Genomic DNA, 14,755 nt, shown 5'->3' with positions numbered 1-14,755 from the left:
TTGTAATTGTAAGAACAAAAGCAAGAGGAAAACTGGAACACTATAACTCAGAGATGACATACTTCCCAGATCCGGTTTCCAATGTTAATGGAAAGCCATTTTTGTTGCAAATCCATTAACACCTTTAAGACATGAGGTGAGACCTCCATGGATTTGACTTATTCGTTCAGCACATGCCATAGATACTCAATTTGATTGACATCTGGGGAATCTGGAGGCTAAGTCAACATCTAAAGTTTGCCGTTTTGTTTCTCAAACTTTTCCTGAACCGTTTTTTTGCGTTTTGATAAACGCTCTTTCCGGCTGAAAGAGAACACAATGATCATGAGACTCTTTCCATGAACGGGTGTACATGGTCAGCAGCAATCCTTAGGTAAGGTGTACCTAGCAAAGTAATATTCCCGCAGAAAACCAAACTTTCCCAGCAGAACATCACGCAAAGTATATATGTAATGTAAAATAAATAAATCGTTCTCTGGAACTTGTTGGTTCTTTCAGTGGTGGACTTTGGCTAAGCAGTCCCTGCAGGAAACAAACTGTGATGTTGTGTTTTGACACCTTTTAATCAGAACCTACATAACCTCTTCAGCAATTTGAACTAAAGTAGCTTGTCTATTGGATTGGACAACATAGACCAGCCTTATCTTCCCACATGCATCAATGAGCCACAACCAACCATGACCATGATCTGTTGCCCATTCACCTCTGTTCCTTCCTTGGGCAAATTTTGATAGAAACTGACGACTGAAGACACAGAAAACTCACAAGAGCAGCAGATTTGGAGATGCCATAACACACTTGTCTAGCCATCACTCTTACCTATATTTGCTGCTTCAAATTTGAGAACAAAATCAATTGCTGCCTAACATACACCTTAGTGTATAAAAAAGGCTTGCTCTGTTCTGGGGACTGCTGGAAACCTCTATAGATGATTGTCCAAAGAACGATTATTCATAACATGGAGAACCTTACGGGGAACCCTGAGCATCCTCTTCATGAGACTCTATACAACAGCAGAGTGTTTTCAGTCAGAAGCTTCTTTCGATTCGCTGTAATACTGACTGCTACAGGAGATCCTTCCTATCCAAAGATATCACCATCTACAACAGCTTTCTTAAGAAACTTGTATAATGAGTTGCGACATTTAATTTCCCATTGAGGTTAACAGAGTATTTTAACTTGAACTGCAGTTACTTAAATATCCAACTCAAGTAATTATCAAATTTTATTCAGTTCACTTGTTTTTGGTGAAAATGTTATGCTTGAATAGTATAAATGGCATGGGTACCATTATTATAACTGTTACAATCAAATTTTATATTGCTTTCTGCAGCAAACAGAGTAACTGCTTCTGTTTTAAATAAAAGCAGTGAGATCATGTTTGACATTTTTGTTTTACATTTTTGTGTGAATACTGTGATATCATGATAATTTCACTCAATTTGTGTAGCCCATGCCTGCTTGGTACATTTAATTCTTCACATCTAAAGCCCATTGAAACCCCATCTGATCAGCACAGCTCTGTACCCTACCCTCTTCAATTTAGGTCCCAAACTTGTGATGAGATGAATGATGCACAGGGATTTCACTGCCCATAGTTTAACGTAGTTGATTTCCAAGTGTTTTGTCTCTGTTGCTACGCATATTCTGGCTGTCCACAGTGTGTGGGCGTTGGAATCAGTGTGGTCCATCGGTCAGTAGTTGCACACTGTTGCTGCTGCTGGCATGAGATCTCCCTCACTAACATACATTATCATAGCCAAACATTCAATAACTCACGCATGCTGGACAACTAAAGGTGGCTTCCACCTAAGCCCCCTCTGCAGGTGAAGTGAGCTGGTTTTCTGTCGTGCGATTGAGTAGTCAACACCGCTGGAAAACCGACCAGTTAACCCAGAAAAAAGCAGGAGCACACACACACTTACACACTCACGCACACACTGGGGCGCGCATGCATCACCAGCTTTATCCCCTGCGCGATTCCTCCCTCGATACTAAATCCCCTCTCTCTCACACATCTGTCCATGGCGCGTATTCTGCTCGGCTGTCCTATCTCTGCAGAATCAAGCCTGGCTTCATGTGACACTTTAAATCTATGAGACATTTAATCACTTCTGATGAGCGTTTTAACCCCAGAAAAAAACGCGTCTTGTAAAACAAGAAAAATCCAAACCCACTATTCTAACAAGTCTCCAAAAAAGAACCAACAGTAAAAAACATGCTTTTTAATCGGTGATTTAAGCTACCGGAATATTACCTCGGTGAGGTTCTGTTGCACCAGCGTCGGAGTCTGTTAGGGCAGGTGCGTTCTCGCCCCGCCGTCGCTTTTACATCCGCTGCATATGATTTATCGGAACATGACTGTATTTAAAAAAAAAAAAAAAAAAACTGTAAATTAACTATGTGTTGCAAAATGAAAGCAAACGTATTTTGTACGGTACCTTTACTTATTTCCCCTTCAGATGGTGGGTCCACTGACTGGAACAGAAATGAAGATTTTTTTTTTTTTCTGTTTCTCTCTAAGCAACGTCGCAGGTTCAGCACCAAGGCGGGAGAGGATGACTGAGAGAGGGAGAGCAACAGAGTAAGGGAGGCTGAGAGAGAGAGAGAGATAGAGAGAGAGAGGATGCATAGACCTCTGCGTAGTGTTATACAGTTTAATGCGGTGAGCTTTGCTCTTTGTTTCAGCAGCAGGAAATTTACAGTACATTGGTCTCTTTTGGTGTTATGCCCAATGAATGGTAAGGTGAATTAAATACAAACTGGACATATGCCCAGGATACAGCATGAGGTGGCTGTAGTTGCATCATGCACATCAATCATTATTTCAACTCAAGACTAAAGATTGTACTATTTAAAAAACAACAAAAGCACTCACACACAATTATTTCTATGTTAAGCTTGATTGACATTTGAGCGACACCATTGCAAACTTACAAACTCGAAGGAGAGTAGGTGCATCTTAATGAATTAGAATCAGAAACATATTTAATTAATTAAATTCGAAAGGTGAACTAATATATTATAAAGACCTAAAGTTGTGCATTTCAAGCATTTCTTACTTTATGGGCTCCATCTAATTAAGAAATCAATTAGTCTGAAAATCTGAATGTTGCCTAAGACCAATTTAAAAATGGTTTTCTAATACAGCAGTTTCCACCTGCTTTAAAGTATGTCCGTGTATTGTTCAATAAATGCACCTAATATGTAATCAAGCCTCTTTTAACATGGATTACTGCCTCAGTGTGGTGCAGCACGGAAAGGTCCAGCCTGTGTCTCTCCTGAGATATTAAGTATACCCTGGATGCCTTCATAGTGGCCTTCTGCATGCTTGGCTCTGGTGTCTCTCATTTACCTATTGACAATATTCTATGGGATTTTGGTCTGAGCAGTTTGTTCGCCAGTCCAGCACAGTGATACCATGATTATTAAACCATGTAATGGTGGTTTTGGCAGTGTGTGGAGGCAGCAAGTTTTGCCTGAAAATGAATTCAGCTTCTCCAAAAGCTTATAAAAGTTCCTTCTATGCAGCTGCTGATTTTGGATTGAGTAAAAAGCAGTGGACCATCACCAGCTCAACATGGCTCCTCAAATCCTCACTAGCTGTAGACTACTGACTAACAGTCTTGTTCTTTTTCTTCTTAGCAGGGGTCAAACGCTTCTCACATTGTCTCTGGTTCAGTAAAATAAGACAGCCCATGCTTTCCTAACACAAGGAATGTAGCAGTTGTAGATTGTGTCTTTTATATCTCTGTATGGTGGTTCCTGAATGCTGTGGTTATCCCTTTTGCATTTATAAGGTCTTTATTTTATTAGATAAAATGTTTGAAAACCAGTTCTCCTCTCTCCGCACTCTGTGAACAGCCAGCAGTCATTGACTGTCTGCTGGACAACTGTCAAGTCAGCAGTCTTCGCCATGATTTTGTAGGCTAAAGCATGGCTGTAACATAAATCATTTTATTGGTCCTATGCGGAAATTTACTTTTCTGAGAAACTGAATTTTGGGTGCATTGAAAAAAAGTGTTGTAATTTAGTTTTTGACAGATGTAAACTATTCAACATTTCAACATGTATGCTAAAGAAAAAGCTCTCTGCAGAGTCTGCAACATGTTCTCCATTACACTGAGGTAGAGCCAGTCCAAAATGTTCCAGGGCCCTGGGCAGAATTTTATGAGTGTGCTCACTTCCATTTAAGCTTGGTGTTCACCTGCAGTACCTCTAACATCTCTTTCATATTACCTACGCTGGATCGTTTTTGCATATTATGTTCATAACAGCTTGTCTTAAAGATAATATGTAAGTCAACAATGATTTCCTAAAGGTATATTTGCAGATTACTGTGTTGGGACCCAGCCATGGATTTCAACATTAAAACTCCGGTATGAACTCTTCTGGAACTTTTCAAAATAAAGTGCATTAACCTTCTTTCGGCACAGCCAGGAAACAGGATAACTGCGGACTTCCTGTGACGTCACTGTCAAAATAAAAGCACAGCTGTTGCTATATCCGCCCTCTTCCACACGACCTTTGAAAGGGACCGGATAGGGGAGACAAGCGCCCTGATGTCTCTTTGCTGGCAAAAAGACATAACTCTTCAACTGGATCCAAGAGTGTCATAAGATCACGTGATCATATGCACAAGTTAAGTATGAGTGAATAACTGTTTGTGTACCCAGTATTCATTCATAAAAATGGGAATTAAGGTACACGCCTGGCTTGACTTTCTCTCTCTGAGGCCTGCAGAAGCAAACTATCCCAGAGAAGTTCCCTACAGAGACGCGGTCTCTATGAAGCCGAGCGGAGCGGTCTCCCAGTCTGGAAGGAAGACAGCAGAGACAACCTTCACCGTGGTAACGGTAACGTGCAGTGTGGTTATCGAACAGAATGGCCGTCTTTCATCCACAGCCATGGAGGTTAGCTAAAAGATAACCGTTTGTTCGCAGACTGGCCGACATAACAGCCGCCACTCCCACAGCTAAGGAGGTTAGCTGGAAGCTAACCCTTTGTCCACAGAGCTCTCTTCAAACTTCATTGTCGCTTGGTCAATGTTCTTCACCACAGTTCATGAGGTTAAGTGTTTGGGCAGAAAACCATAGAAGTGATTTAGGTTGAAATGATCTAAACGTTTTTCATTTTATGAAGTTTGGTTTTGTTTGTGTTGAACTCAGCTATCTTTGTGCTAGCAGACTATCTGCAGCACACGTGCTCAGGTTGTGTTCTTTGCGTGTTTTTAAAGTTAAGACAAACTTTATTAAAGGGTGATTTTAAACAGAAGATTGATCATAACGGGCCGTCTGCACTTACGTATTTTAACCCTTTTATTAACGGTATTTTTAAAGGTGTGTGTTTGAATCTGGTGCTAAGCTAGCAGCTTCTTTGTTAGCTTAACTGCTAACAGCTAAGGACATGTGCTTGCTGCCAAATAATATTTACCCAGAAAGGTTTAGTTTTCAATCCAGTAAATAATGTGTCCCTGACATAATTTTACTAGATTTGATAACTAAGTAAACACCATAAGCCCCATTTCTCCAGAAAGATTTGGCTCTTTCCAAAATATTCTCTTAATAATATTTCTTCAAATATTATTTTAATAAGTAAAGGCAGCTAATGAGACACCGTTGAGAAATGGTCATCCAGAAGGTTGGTTTTATTCAACAGATCATTATTTAAAACATTTTATTAAAATAATATTTTATCTGATCTTGCATTGTGAATGTTTGTCTAAATGTTGCTGATTATTGCCTAAGTTGGTTCCAAGACTAACTTAACTTCATTTCCAGATTCTTCAAGATAATCCTTGGTTCTCAAACATAAACATTGCATTGTAATGATGCATCACTCCTTCGGTCATGATTTTCAATCATCTTTAATCAACTTGTTTATATTGTACATAGCCTATTAGTCTTCGTTATTCTTTAATTCTGCTTGGTAGTTTAGTTGGATTGTTTTAGCATAGTAAAGAGTTTTTTGATTGAAATATGTTTGACTTTGAGTTGACATATTTTTGTTAATAAATTCTTGTATTTTAAGAAATTGTGTGAATTCATTCCATATATGTGCAGAGTTTTGCTGTTCGATAATGTCAGAGCTCATCTCACACCTTTCTATTTTGTCCTAATACCATCGCCTTACTGGGCTGGTATTCACAGGACAACCCTTAACAGACTGAAATATTATTTGATAAAATATTAAAATATTAATATTAAATATAAAATAATATTCTCAGATTCATAATCCCAACAACTGTTAAAATTAGGTTCTGTGAAAATGTCATGATCAGTTAATATCTTATCTGTAGTCTCTTGATGGTTTTATTTTGTATCAACCAATTAGATTTTTTATGGAGGCTGACGTTAGCTGCAAATTACAGCTAAGCTTTGAGTAAAATGGGCTTCTAACCAAAGAAATGTTGTCTCAAAAATGTATTTTCAAAATTAGCACATTTTCTAATATGACTAATAAAAACTTCAGGTACTGCTGGGTCCCCCGGCAATCAGGGGGCCACAAATAGCCTAATTTACAGCACTTGCAGTATTTGAATATCATAGTTCTCTGTGCTCATATAATTCCAGAAAACCCATATCTTTGTGCTACAGGATAAAAGCGGTATTAATTAGAGTAACACATGTAAATAGATAACTTTATAAAATCATCTTTAAATCACTTTTGTTGCATTTCACATGCAAAACTATGCTGTTTTTTAAATTGTTTTAATTTGTAAATATTTTAGCCTATGTGCTTTTTCTGTTTATTCTCCGTTTTTTATGAAAAAAAGTTTAAAGTATATCTAGTTTATAGTTAGGCTAAAGAAACTGTTATACCTCAGAAAACATATAATGAACAACACGGGCTGATACCTCACTATAAAACTTGTTCTAAAGTGTCCATTTCACATTTGAGAAAATAATGACTGCTCCAAAATTGACAGCAAGTTTTATTAAGCAAATGAAAAATTTAAAACAATATGTTCTCATGATGATTAACACCAACAAATAAACATAATAAAATGATACAGTGCAACTCAATGTGTTTATACATACATGTGTAATACATACAGAAAATAATCACAGACATTTCTAACATCATAGTCCTGTTGTGGGGCAATAACAGCAGAAATGGTTTTCAAAGGAAAATGTTTTTTACTGATGGTGGTCAGAGCGCCTGGTGGTGCTGATTGTATGGAAGCCCTACTTCTGTCAGCCTGCACCAGGGCAGCTGTGGCTACAATGCAGCCTACTGCTGTCAGTGTGTAAATGTGTGTATGAATGGGTGGATGATCTATTGTAGTGTAAAGTGCTTTGGAGTCCTCAGACTTGATACAGTGATATACAAATGCAGACCATTTACCATTAATGGCTGTTTTACTTCACAAATCAGAAGAATTTCCTGTAAAAGCAAGTTAGTTTGCCCCTTTTCTCTGCTAATTGTATCCTGAACAAAATGTCAGGTTGAGTTGAAATCATGTCATTAGGAAATTATTCCGATCTGGCAACATAATAAAAGTCCTAGTTCTCCCTCCATGCTCTCTGTGTGTGATCTCATGTACACAATACCAAGAACTGACATGAAGAAATTGAATAACGTTTTGTGTCTCAGTCCATAGATTTTATTTTTTGTGTTTTTGTGTTCAACACTGTTTTTGTCCGAATAAAATATGGGAAACCTGTAAAGTTTCCAAGTGTTTTTTATGGTCTTTCAGTCTTCTGATAACAGTTACATCGAATCTTAGCATAATTGTGGATTATATTTGCTCCATACAATATTCTACATTAAAGTCCACACAGAGGAAATTGGGTACTCCTGTTCTATTTATGAAGTCTCCTTCTATACATTTTACACATCTTATTATACGTTTCTGGGGTCAGAATCAACAATTCTCCTTGAGTTTTAGAGTATATAATACATTCTTTGGAATTATTTATTATGTTGTTCGTCATGCTCATTAGTACAAACCGTTCTGATTTCCCCAAAGTGCGTCTTCCACATGCTTTACCACCCGAGGATTTACAGTACTTCTTTTGCATTTTAAAACTTACTGGTCTAAATTAGGGTTTTACAGGATTTTGATATTTTCTTATATTACCTGTATCTAATCCTCCATGAAGAACCGTCGGGGGAGGATCTCGGGTCGGACCAAAGTGCACACAAGAGCTCGGTAGCCGCATCATATCTTCCAAATTCTGAGTTATGGATTTGGTCAGCTGGTCTCTCAATGCAATTGATAAAATTTTCTCGAGGAGAAGACAGGGTGAAGGAGAGCCCAACTTGTCCGGACTGGACTTTTTTCTCTGGATACACAATGGACTCCTGGCAGAAGTGGAGGATTGTGTGTTTGTCAATAATGTCAGTCAAGGATGTGGAAGATGTGTATATAATTGGATGTTTGATATCAGGATTTCTGCTTTTTGGAGTCAGCGGTTATCTGGCATATCGAGAAATTCGGAGTGTCAGCAGCTGTTCTGGCCATTGTAAGGCTGCCTGGCACGTGTGATGGGATCTTCAGGGCGATCAACACTCAGACTGAGATGTTACGTGAGCTGAATCGCAGACTGGATGTGATCCTTAGGATCGCAGGCAGGTTGCGGTTCCTGGACTCAGGGGTGAAATGGGATAAATCTTGGAGAAAGTTGTTCGCTCGGATCTGGCAGAAAGACCAGGAATTTGTCTATTTGGATTTGCCTTTGTGAAGCACCAGCAAGACTCTCAAGGCTGATGGAAAATTAAGAGTCAGCCTAACCCAAATAATTATTGTTTTTCTGAATCTAGCTCCCCTGCATGGCCTTGATGGCTGGCTATCTTCAACTTCTCCTGGAAGTTATGTAAACATGATGCTCTGCTCCTTCTGCTCCCTCCCTTCCCTGAGGACACCTGTGGACCTGCTCAGAACTTTGTGGCCGGTTGATGAACATTCCAACGAACCATCATGGACAATGGCCTCTGTGACAGTGCTTCATGGACTTACTTGCACACAATCACTTGCACACACACACATGCTCAAGATAAACATATGCACCCCTCACACCACCTTCACCGTTCCCGGCATGATGTTGTTTTGTCAACTTGTTGCTTCTTTGTGCTGAGGTTTTTTGCAATCTCAAACTGTATCCTGCTAAAGATAAAGTGTGAAATATGATTTTTTTCCTCTACTTACCTAATGTGGCCTCTTTTCTCATCTAACAAGGGCAGCACCTGTGAGTGGGCAGCAAAGCCTCGGTGACCCGTCCCCCCTTGTCTTGTGTCATGATGTATGTTTGGATGGGTTGTACTGGAATTCTAATTTCCCCTCGGGGATCAATAAAGTATCTTTGAATTTGAATTGAATTGAATTGAATCATAGTTACTTCCTTGTTTATTCATAAAAGTCCAAAACGTAACAAAACACACTGCAGGGATGAAACAAGGACAAGATCAAAACTTGCGCAAACCTGCAAGTACTCATGGCAAAAACGTAGCATAAATCAAAGCGAAGTAAAAACAAAGCATAGACGTGGTAGGGACACAGACATCACAGACATAGAAAAGGAACCAGCGAGGAACTAAGCAAACAGAACAACTAATATACACAGAGCACAGAGAGGGGAACAAAAGGCAGGTAATCAAAGAAACAGGAAACAGGTGTGACAAGGAACAGGTGAAACAAATACAAAGGCTGAGGATGGGTGAAAGAACTAAACAAACAGAAAACACAAACTAAGCAAGAGAATAAATCAGAGGAGGAAATAAAGAACTAGAATAACTATGAACTAAAGTAAACAAAGAAACTAGAGGAGAACATAGAAACAATAACGTAAGAAATAAACAAAGAGCCATAAGGAGAATCTAAATTACAGAATAAACCCTCACAAGAACCCACAAAGTCCAAAATGTCACTCCATGACAAGAACATTAGAAAACCCAAAGTTATGGCTGTCATTAAAATCATTATTACCAGCTTGTGAACAAACCACATCAGCAGTTCAAAGAATAACATTATTTGGCTGTGGGGTTATTAATGAAGCTACTGAAGTTGAGAGCATTGTTGTACCTACAGTAGTAGTCAAAGCATTAGTATGCACAGTTGGTGCAGCACTAGTCAACACAATATGTAACGTTGTCTGTGTAATTTGCATTGTCGTATTAAATTGCAGTTGCTCTGTTACAAAGTAAACTCAGTGTCTTACTTTCTTCTAAGGTAAGCATCTAGTGATAATAAACATCTGTAAATATATAAAGTAAACTAAAAGCAAATACAGTCTGATTTCTGGCATGATGTTACTTATTCAGAAGGCAGATGTAAATGTCCCAAAAATTTAACGTATTGTTGGTTTTGAGAATCTTTACTTAATATCAGATAAATAGAAGAGGGGAGCTACGGTGGTGACCTTTTTGGCACATGTCCCCTTGTGTATTTCATCTACCGAAGGGAGACAAAGATTGATGTTTTCTATTTTCTGTAAAAGTAAACAATCTGACCATACCAAGGTTCGGCACTTTAGTTTGTTGGAATGGTCCCTGTAGTACAACAGTGATATTTTTATAATGGGCAGGAACGTTGGGGTTCTTTGTTTAGCCTTTGCTGACAACAGAAGCATTGCTGGGTATTCTTGTTTGCTGTAAAAGGGTGGATGGACCAGGCTAGCTTGTCTGTGCAATGTACTTCTGGAAACCTAACAGCGTTCACATGCTCAACAGAAGTGTTGTCAGTAGTCAAAACAGTGTGCCCACCACTACGTCATATAAAGTCAATCACAATCTTCTTGAAAACAAAAAAACGTCTCCAAAATTCAACCTCTATGTGGTCCCCTGTCTCTCTCATATGCCTGTTTGTTATCTCAGTACCAGTGTTTTCTGAAATCTTACTTAGTTTGGCAAAGTGCAGGGCAATAGAAACCTGACACTCTTCTGACATGTACAACTATAGAATAGTGCTTGATGCAAAAAACTTTAGTGTTCTGTAAAAGGTAAAGATCTAGAATTAGAATCCAGCTTTCCAATCATTTGTTATGGCTTGCGAGTGTTAAAATCTGAGCAGATGTCTATAACTAGCATTGTGGCATACATTTGTGGTCAGAAGATTATGTGCAGTCAACATGTATTGTCATGTTACTTTACTTTGGCACTTTTATCAGAATCAGCTTTATTGGCCAAGATTGTGTGCAAAAACAAAGAATCTGACATCGGTTTAAGCGCTTACTGCACACGGATATTGAGTAAAAATATGTAAACCTTAGAGGAAAAAAATGACAAAAAGAACAATATTTTTATATAAAGAAAGCAAGAGAAGAAAGGCTGGTTCTGGTAGTGTAATATACTTCTTTTGTTTCACAGCAGGGAGCTGACTACTACTACTAGAGACAGCTTGAGGGAAGAACCTGTGGGGGCTTTGTAAATAGGGCTCTGTAGCTCTTACTTAAGTCTAAACATGTGTGTTTAGGATGTGTGTGGTCTGCGGAGATTTTAATTGCCCCTTTCTTGACTCTAGACCAGTACAAGTCCTGGATGGAGGGAAGGTCAGCCCTGACTATCCTCTCTGCGGATGTAATTGTCCATTGCAGTCTGGACTTGTCCTGTTTTGTCACAGTTATGGAAGTGCACATGACAAAATGGATAATGTCAGTGTATAAGATGACCAGCAGCTTCTGTGGCAGGTTGTACTTTGTAATGGAAATTCTTTTATTAAGCATTCCATAGTGTATGACCTTTAGGTTACCTCACTCCTCAGAACATCTGTGTTAGAGGAGGAAGCTATAAAAGCCATTATCAGAAGTTTAATAGTTAAAACTCATGCTTTAAGGGTGATATCTCGGGAAGGACAGATGGGTTCCTAGATAACTTTGTCACCTCTGAACCCGAGAAGGGTCTGGGGTCATAAAACACAGACTCTTTGAAGTTGAGATAACACTGTCATGTTCTGGTATAAATACTGTGTGTAAATGTTGATTGGGGCTCTGTTTCACTGACTAACCTCAGTGACAGAGTCATTCAAACGCTGAATGCCTTTGAATAAAACTTATAAGACAAAGTCCGGATTTTCTCTTGTTATGAGTCAACTTCTACCCACTTTGATAAGAAAATTCCACAACAATTTTGGTGTCACGAACAGGATCTAATGTGCCAGAGGAGACCGCAGGAGGGGACACGGACGCCTGGCCAGCCTGGAGACGTTGTCCTCAGTCCACCTCCATATTACGGGAGGGGAGTCCGGGTGCCCGCCTGCGGCTTCTGGCCGATTGGATCCGAACTATTTGTCTTCAAATATATCTGGGTGAGAAGTTGCTCTGTATGATATAATGTATATTATTATTTTTATTACACATTAACCATCATCTCCTAACTAATTAATTAGGTTCCAGAGTTGCGAGAGGGAGGACATCAGCTGAGGGCCCGGTCACCCTGTAAAGGAATTGCAGGGAGGTTCTCATTGGTAACAATGGGATAAAGCAGAACACAGGGTTTTGCGGGTGGTTTTTAGCAATTTTCTACACCTCATAAAGGAGAAAAGCCAGACGGCAGACGTGCCGCTGAACGGGTAAAAAGGAAAAAAAAATGGTTCCGGAACCTTGAGGCATCAGGGGTGTCTCCTTCTTCATACTCTGATTTATAAAATAATGAAAGGAAAAAGTGGGGATGATTGTGTTAAATGTGCTTTAATTTGGAAGATAACATTGGTTTTTCACAGTGTGGAAGTTTAAGTGTAAATAAGTAAAAAAAAAAAAAGTTAAAACTTTCCTGAAGGAACTTTCATTTGTCTTAAATATTGCGATCAGTCGGAAAAGAAGGAAAAAGTGAAAAGGGACATTAGAGAGTCGAAAAGAAAGTTGTTTTAGAAAGGAGTACAGGTCCTTCTCAAAAAATTAGCATATTGTGATAAAGTTCATTATTTTCTATAATGTAATGATGAAAATTTAACATTCATATATTTTAGATTCATTGCACACTAACTGAAATATTTCAGGTCTTTCATTGTCTTAATACGGATGATTTTGGCATACAGCTCATGAAAACCCAAAATTCCTATCTCACAAAATTAGCATATTTCATCCGACCAATAAAAGAAAAGTGTTTTTAATACAAACAACGTCAACCTTCAAATAATCATGTACAGTTATGCACTCAATACTTGGTCGGGAATCCTTTTGCAGAAATGACTGCTTCAATGCGGCGTGGCATGGAGGCAATCAACCTGTGGCACTGCTGAGGTCTTATGGAGGCCCAGGATGCTTCGATAGCGGCCTTTAGCTCATCCAGAGTGTTGGGTCTTGAGTCTCTCAACGTTCTCTTCACAATATCCCACAGATTCTCTATGGGGTTCAGGTCAGGAGAGTTGGCAGGCCAATTGAGCACAGTGATACCATGGTCAGTAAACCATTTACCAGTGGTTTTGGCACTGTGAGCAGGTGCCAGGTCGTGCTGAAAAACGAAATCTTCATCTCCATAAAGCTTGTCAGCAGATGGAAGCAAGAAGTGCTCCAAAATCTCCTGATAGCTAGCTGCATTGACCCTGCCCTTGATAAAACACAGTGGACCAACACCAGCAGCTGACACGGCACCCCAGACCATCATTGACTGTGGGTACTTGACACTGGACTTCTGGCATTTTGGCATTTCCTTCTCCCCAGTCTTCCTCCAGACTCTGGCACCTTGATTTCTGAATGACATGCAGAATTTGCTTTCATCCGAAAAAAGTACTTTGGACCACTGAGCAACAGTCCAGTGCTGCTTCTCTGTAGCCCAGGTCTGGGGAATGCGGCACCTGTAGCCCATTTCTTACACACGCCTGTGCACCGTGGCTCTGGATGTTTCTACTCCAGACTCAGTCCACTGCTTCCGCAGGTCCCCCAAGGTCTGGAATAGGCCCTTCTCCACAATCTTCCTCAGGGTCCGGTCACCTCTTCTCGTTGTGCAGCGTTTTCTGCCACACTTTTTCTTTCCCACAGACTTCCCACTGAGGTGCCTTGATACAGCACTCTGGGAACAGCCTATTTGTTCAGAAATTTCTTTCTGTGTCTTACCCTCTTGCTTGAGGGTGTCAATAGTGGCCTTCTGGACAGCAGTCAGGTCGGCAGTCTTACCCATGATTGGGGTTTTGAGTGATAAACCAGGCTGGGAGTTTTAAAGGCCTCAGGAATCTTTTGCAGGTGTTTAGAGTTAACTCGTTGATTCAGATGATTAGGTTCATAGCTCGTTTAGAGACCCTTTTAATAATATGCTAATTTTGTGAGATAGGAATTTTGGGTTTTCATGAGCTGTATGCCAAAATCATCTGTATTAAGACAATAAAAGACCTGAAATATTTCCGTTAGTGTGCAATGAATCTAACATATATGAATGTTAAATTTTCATCATGACATTATGGAAAATAATGAACTTTATCACAATATGCTAATTTTTTGAGAAGGACCTGTATAATGCATGTTGTGGAAGGAAGTGACAGGCAGGTGGACAACTGACTGACTGACTGATAATATTTCTTTGTGCAAAATCTGAACCTATACTAAGCTTTTTCTTCTGCCTCTCTCACACACAAATACACACATATACGGGATTTGAGTTCAACATCTGCGTTTTTGAGTCTGGATTTTAGAAACCTGCCCTTCTCCATGGCTACTCCGCCATAGACGCTTCTCCAGCACGGCCTGAAAGAGAGAGATCTGCCTTCCTGTCTGCCTGCTTGTTGCAAATCGCAGTGTTTTCCACCAAAAACGAAACTCAGAAGAAGTCTGGCCCCACTGAGATGGACAACGATCCATGCTGTTTGCAAGAGCCAGAAGAGTGA

The 14,755-nt window shown here is 39.6% G+C and overlaps 1 protein-coding gene across 1 annotated transcript in view; it reads right to left on the bottom strand.

Moving 5' to 3' along the window:
- The window catches only part of LOC124862506 (protein phosphatase 1 regulatory subunit 29-like), a 117,230-nt gene extending 114,401 nt beyond the window's left edge, over positions 1-2,829 (bottom strand). The window contains exons 1-2 of the mRNA XM_047356461.1: positions 2,442-2,829; positions 2,258-2,361 (exon numbers count right to left, since the gene is read on the bottom strand). The gene's annotated coding sequence lies outside the window, so the exon portion shown is untranslated. The remainder of the gene's footprint in view (positions 1-2,257; positions 2,362-2,441) is intronic.
- Positions 2,830-14,755: the final 11,926 nt, after the last annotated feature.

The sequence above is a fragment of the Girardinichthys multiradiatus genome, chromosome X (genome assembly GCF_021462225.1).
Source record: "Girardinichthys multiradiatus isolate DD_20200921_A chromosome X, DD_fGirMul_XY1, whole genome shotgun sequence".
NCBI classification, from domain to species: domain Eukaryota; kingdom Metazoa; phylum Chordata; class Actinopteri; order Cyprinodontiformes; family Goodeidae; genus Girardinichthys; species Girardinichthys multiradiatus.
Note: the sequence above shows the minus strand (reverse complement) of the source record. Positions and strands in the feature narration are given on the sequence as shown.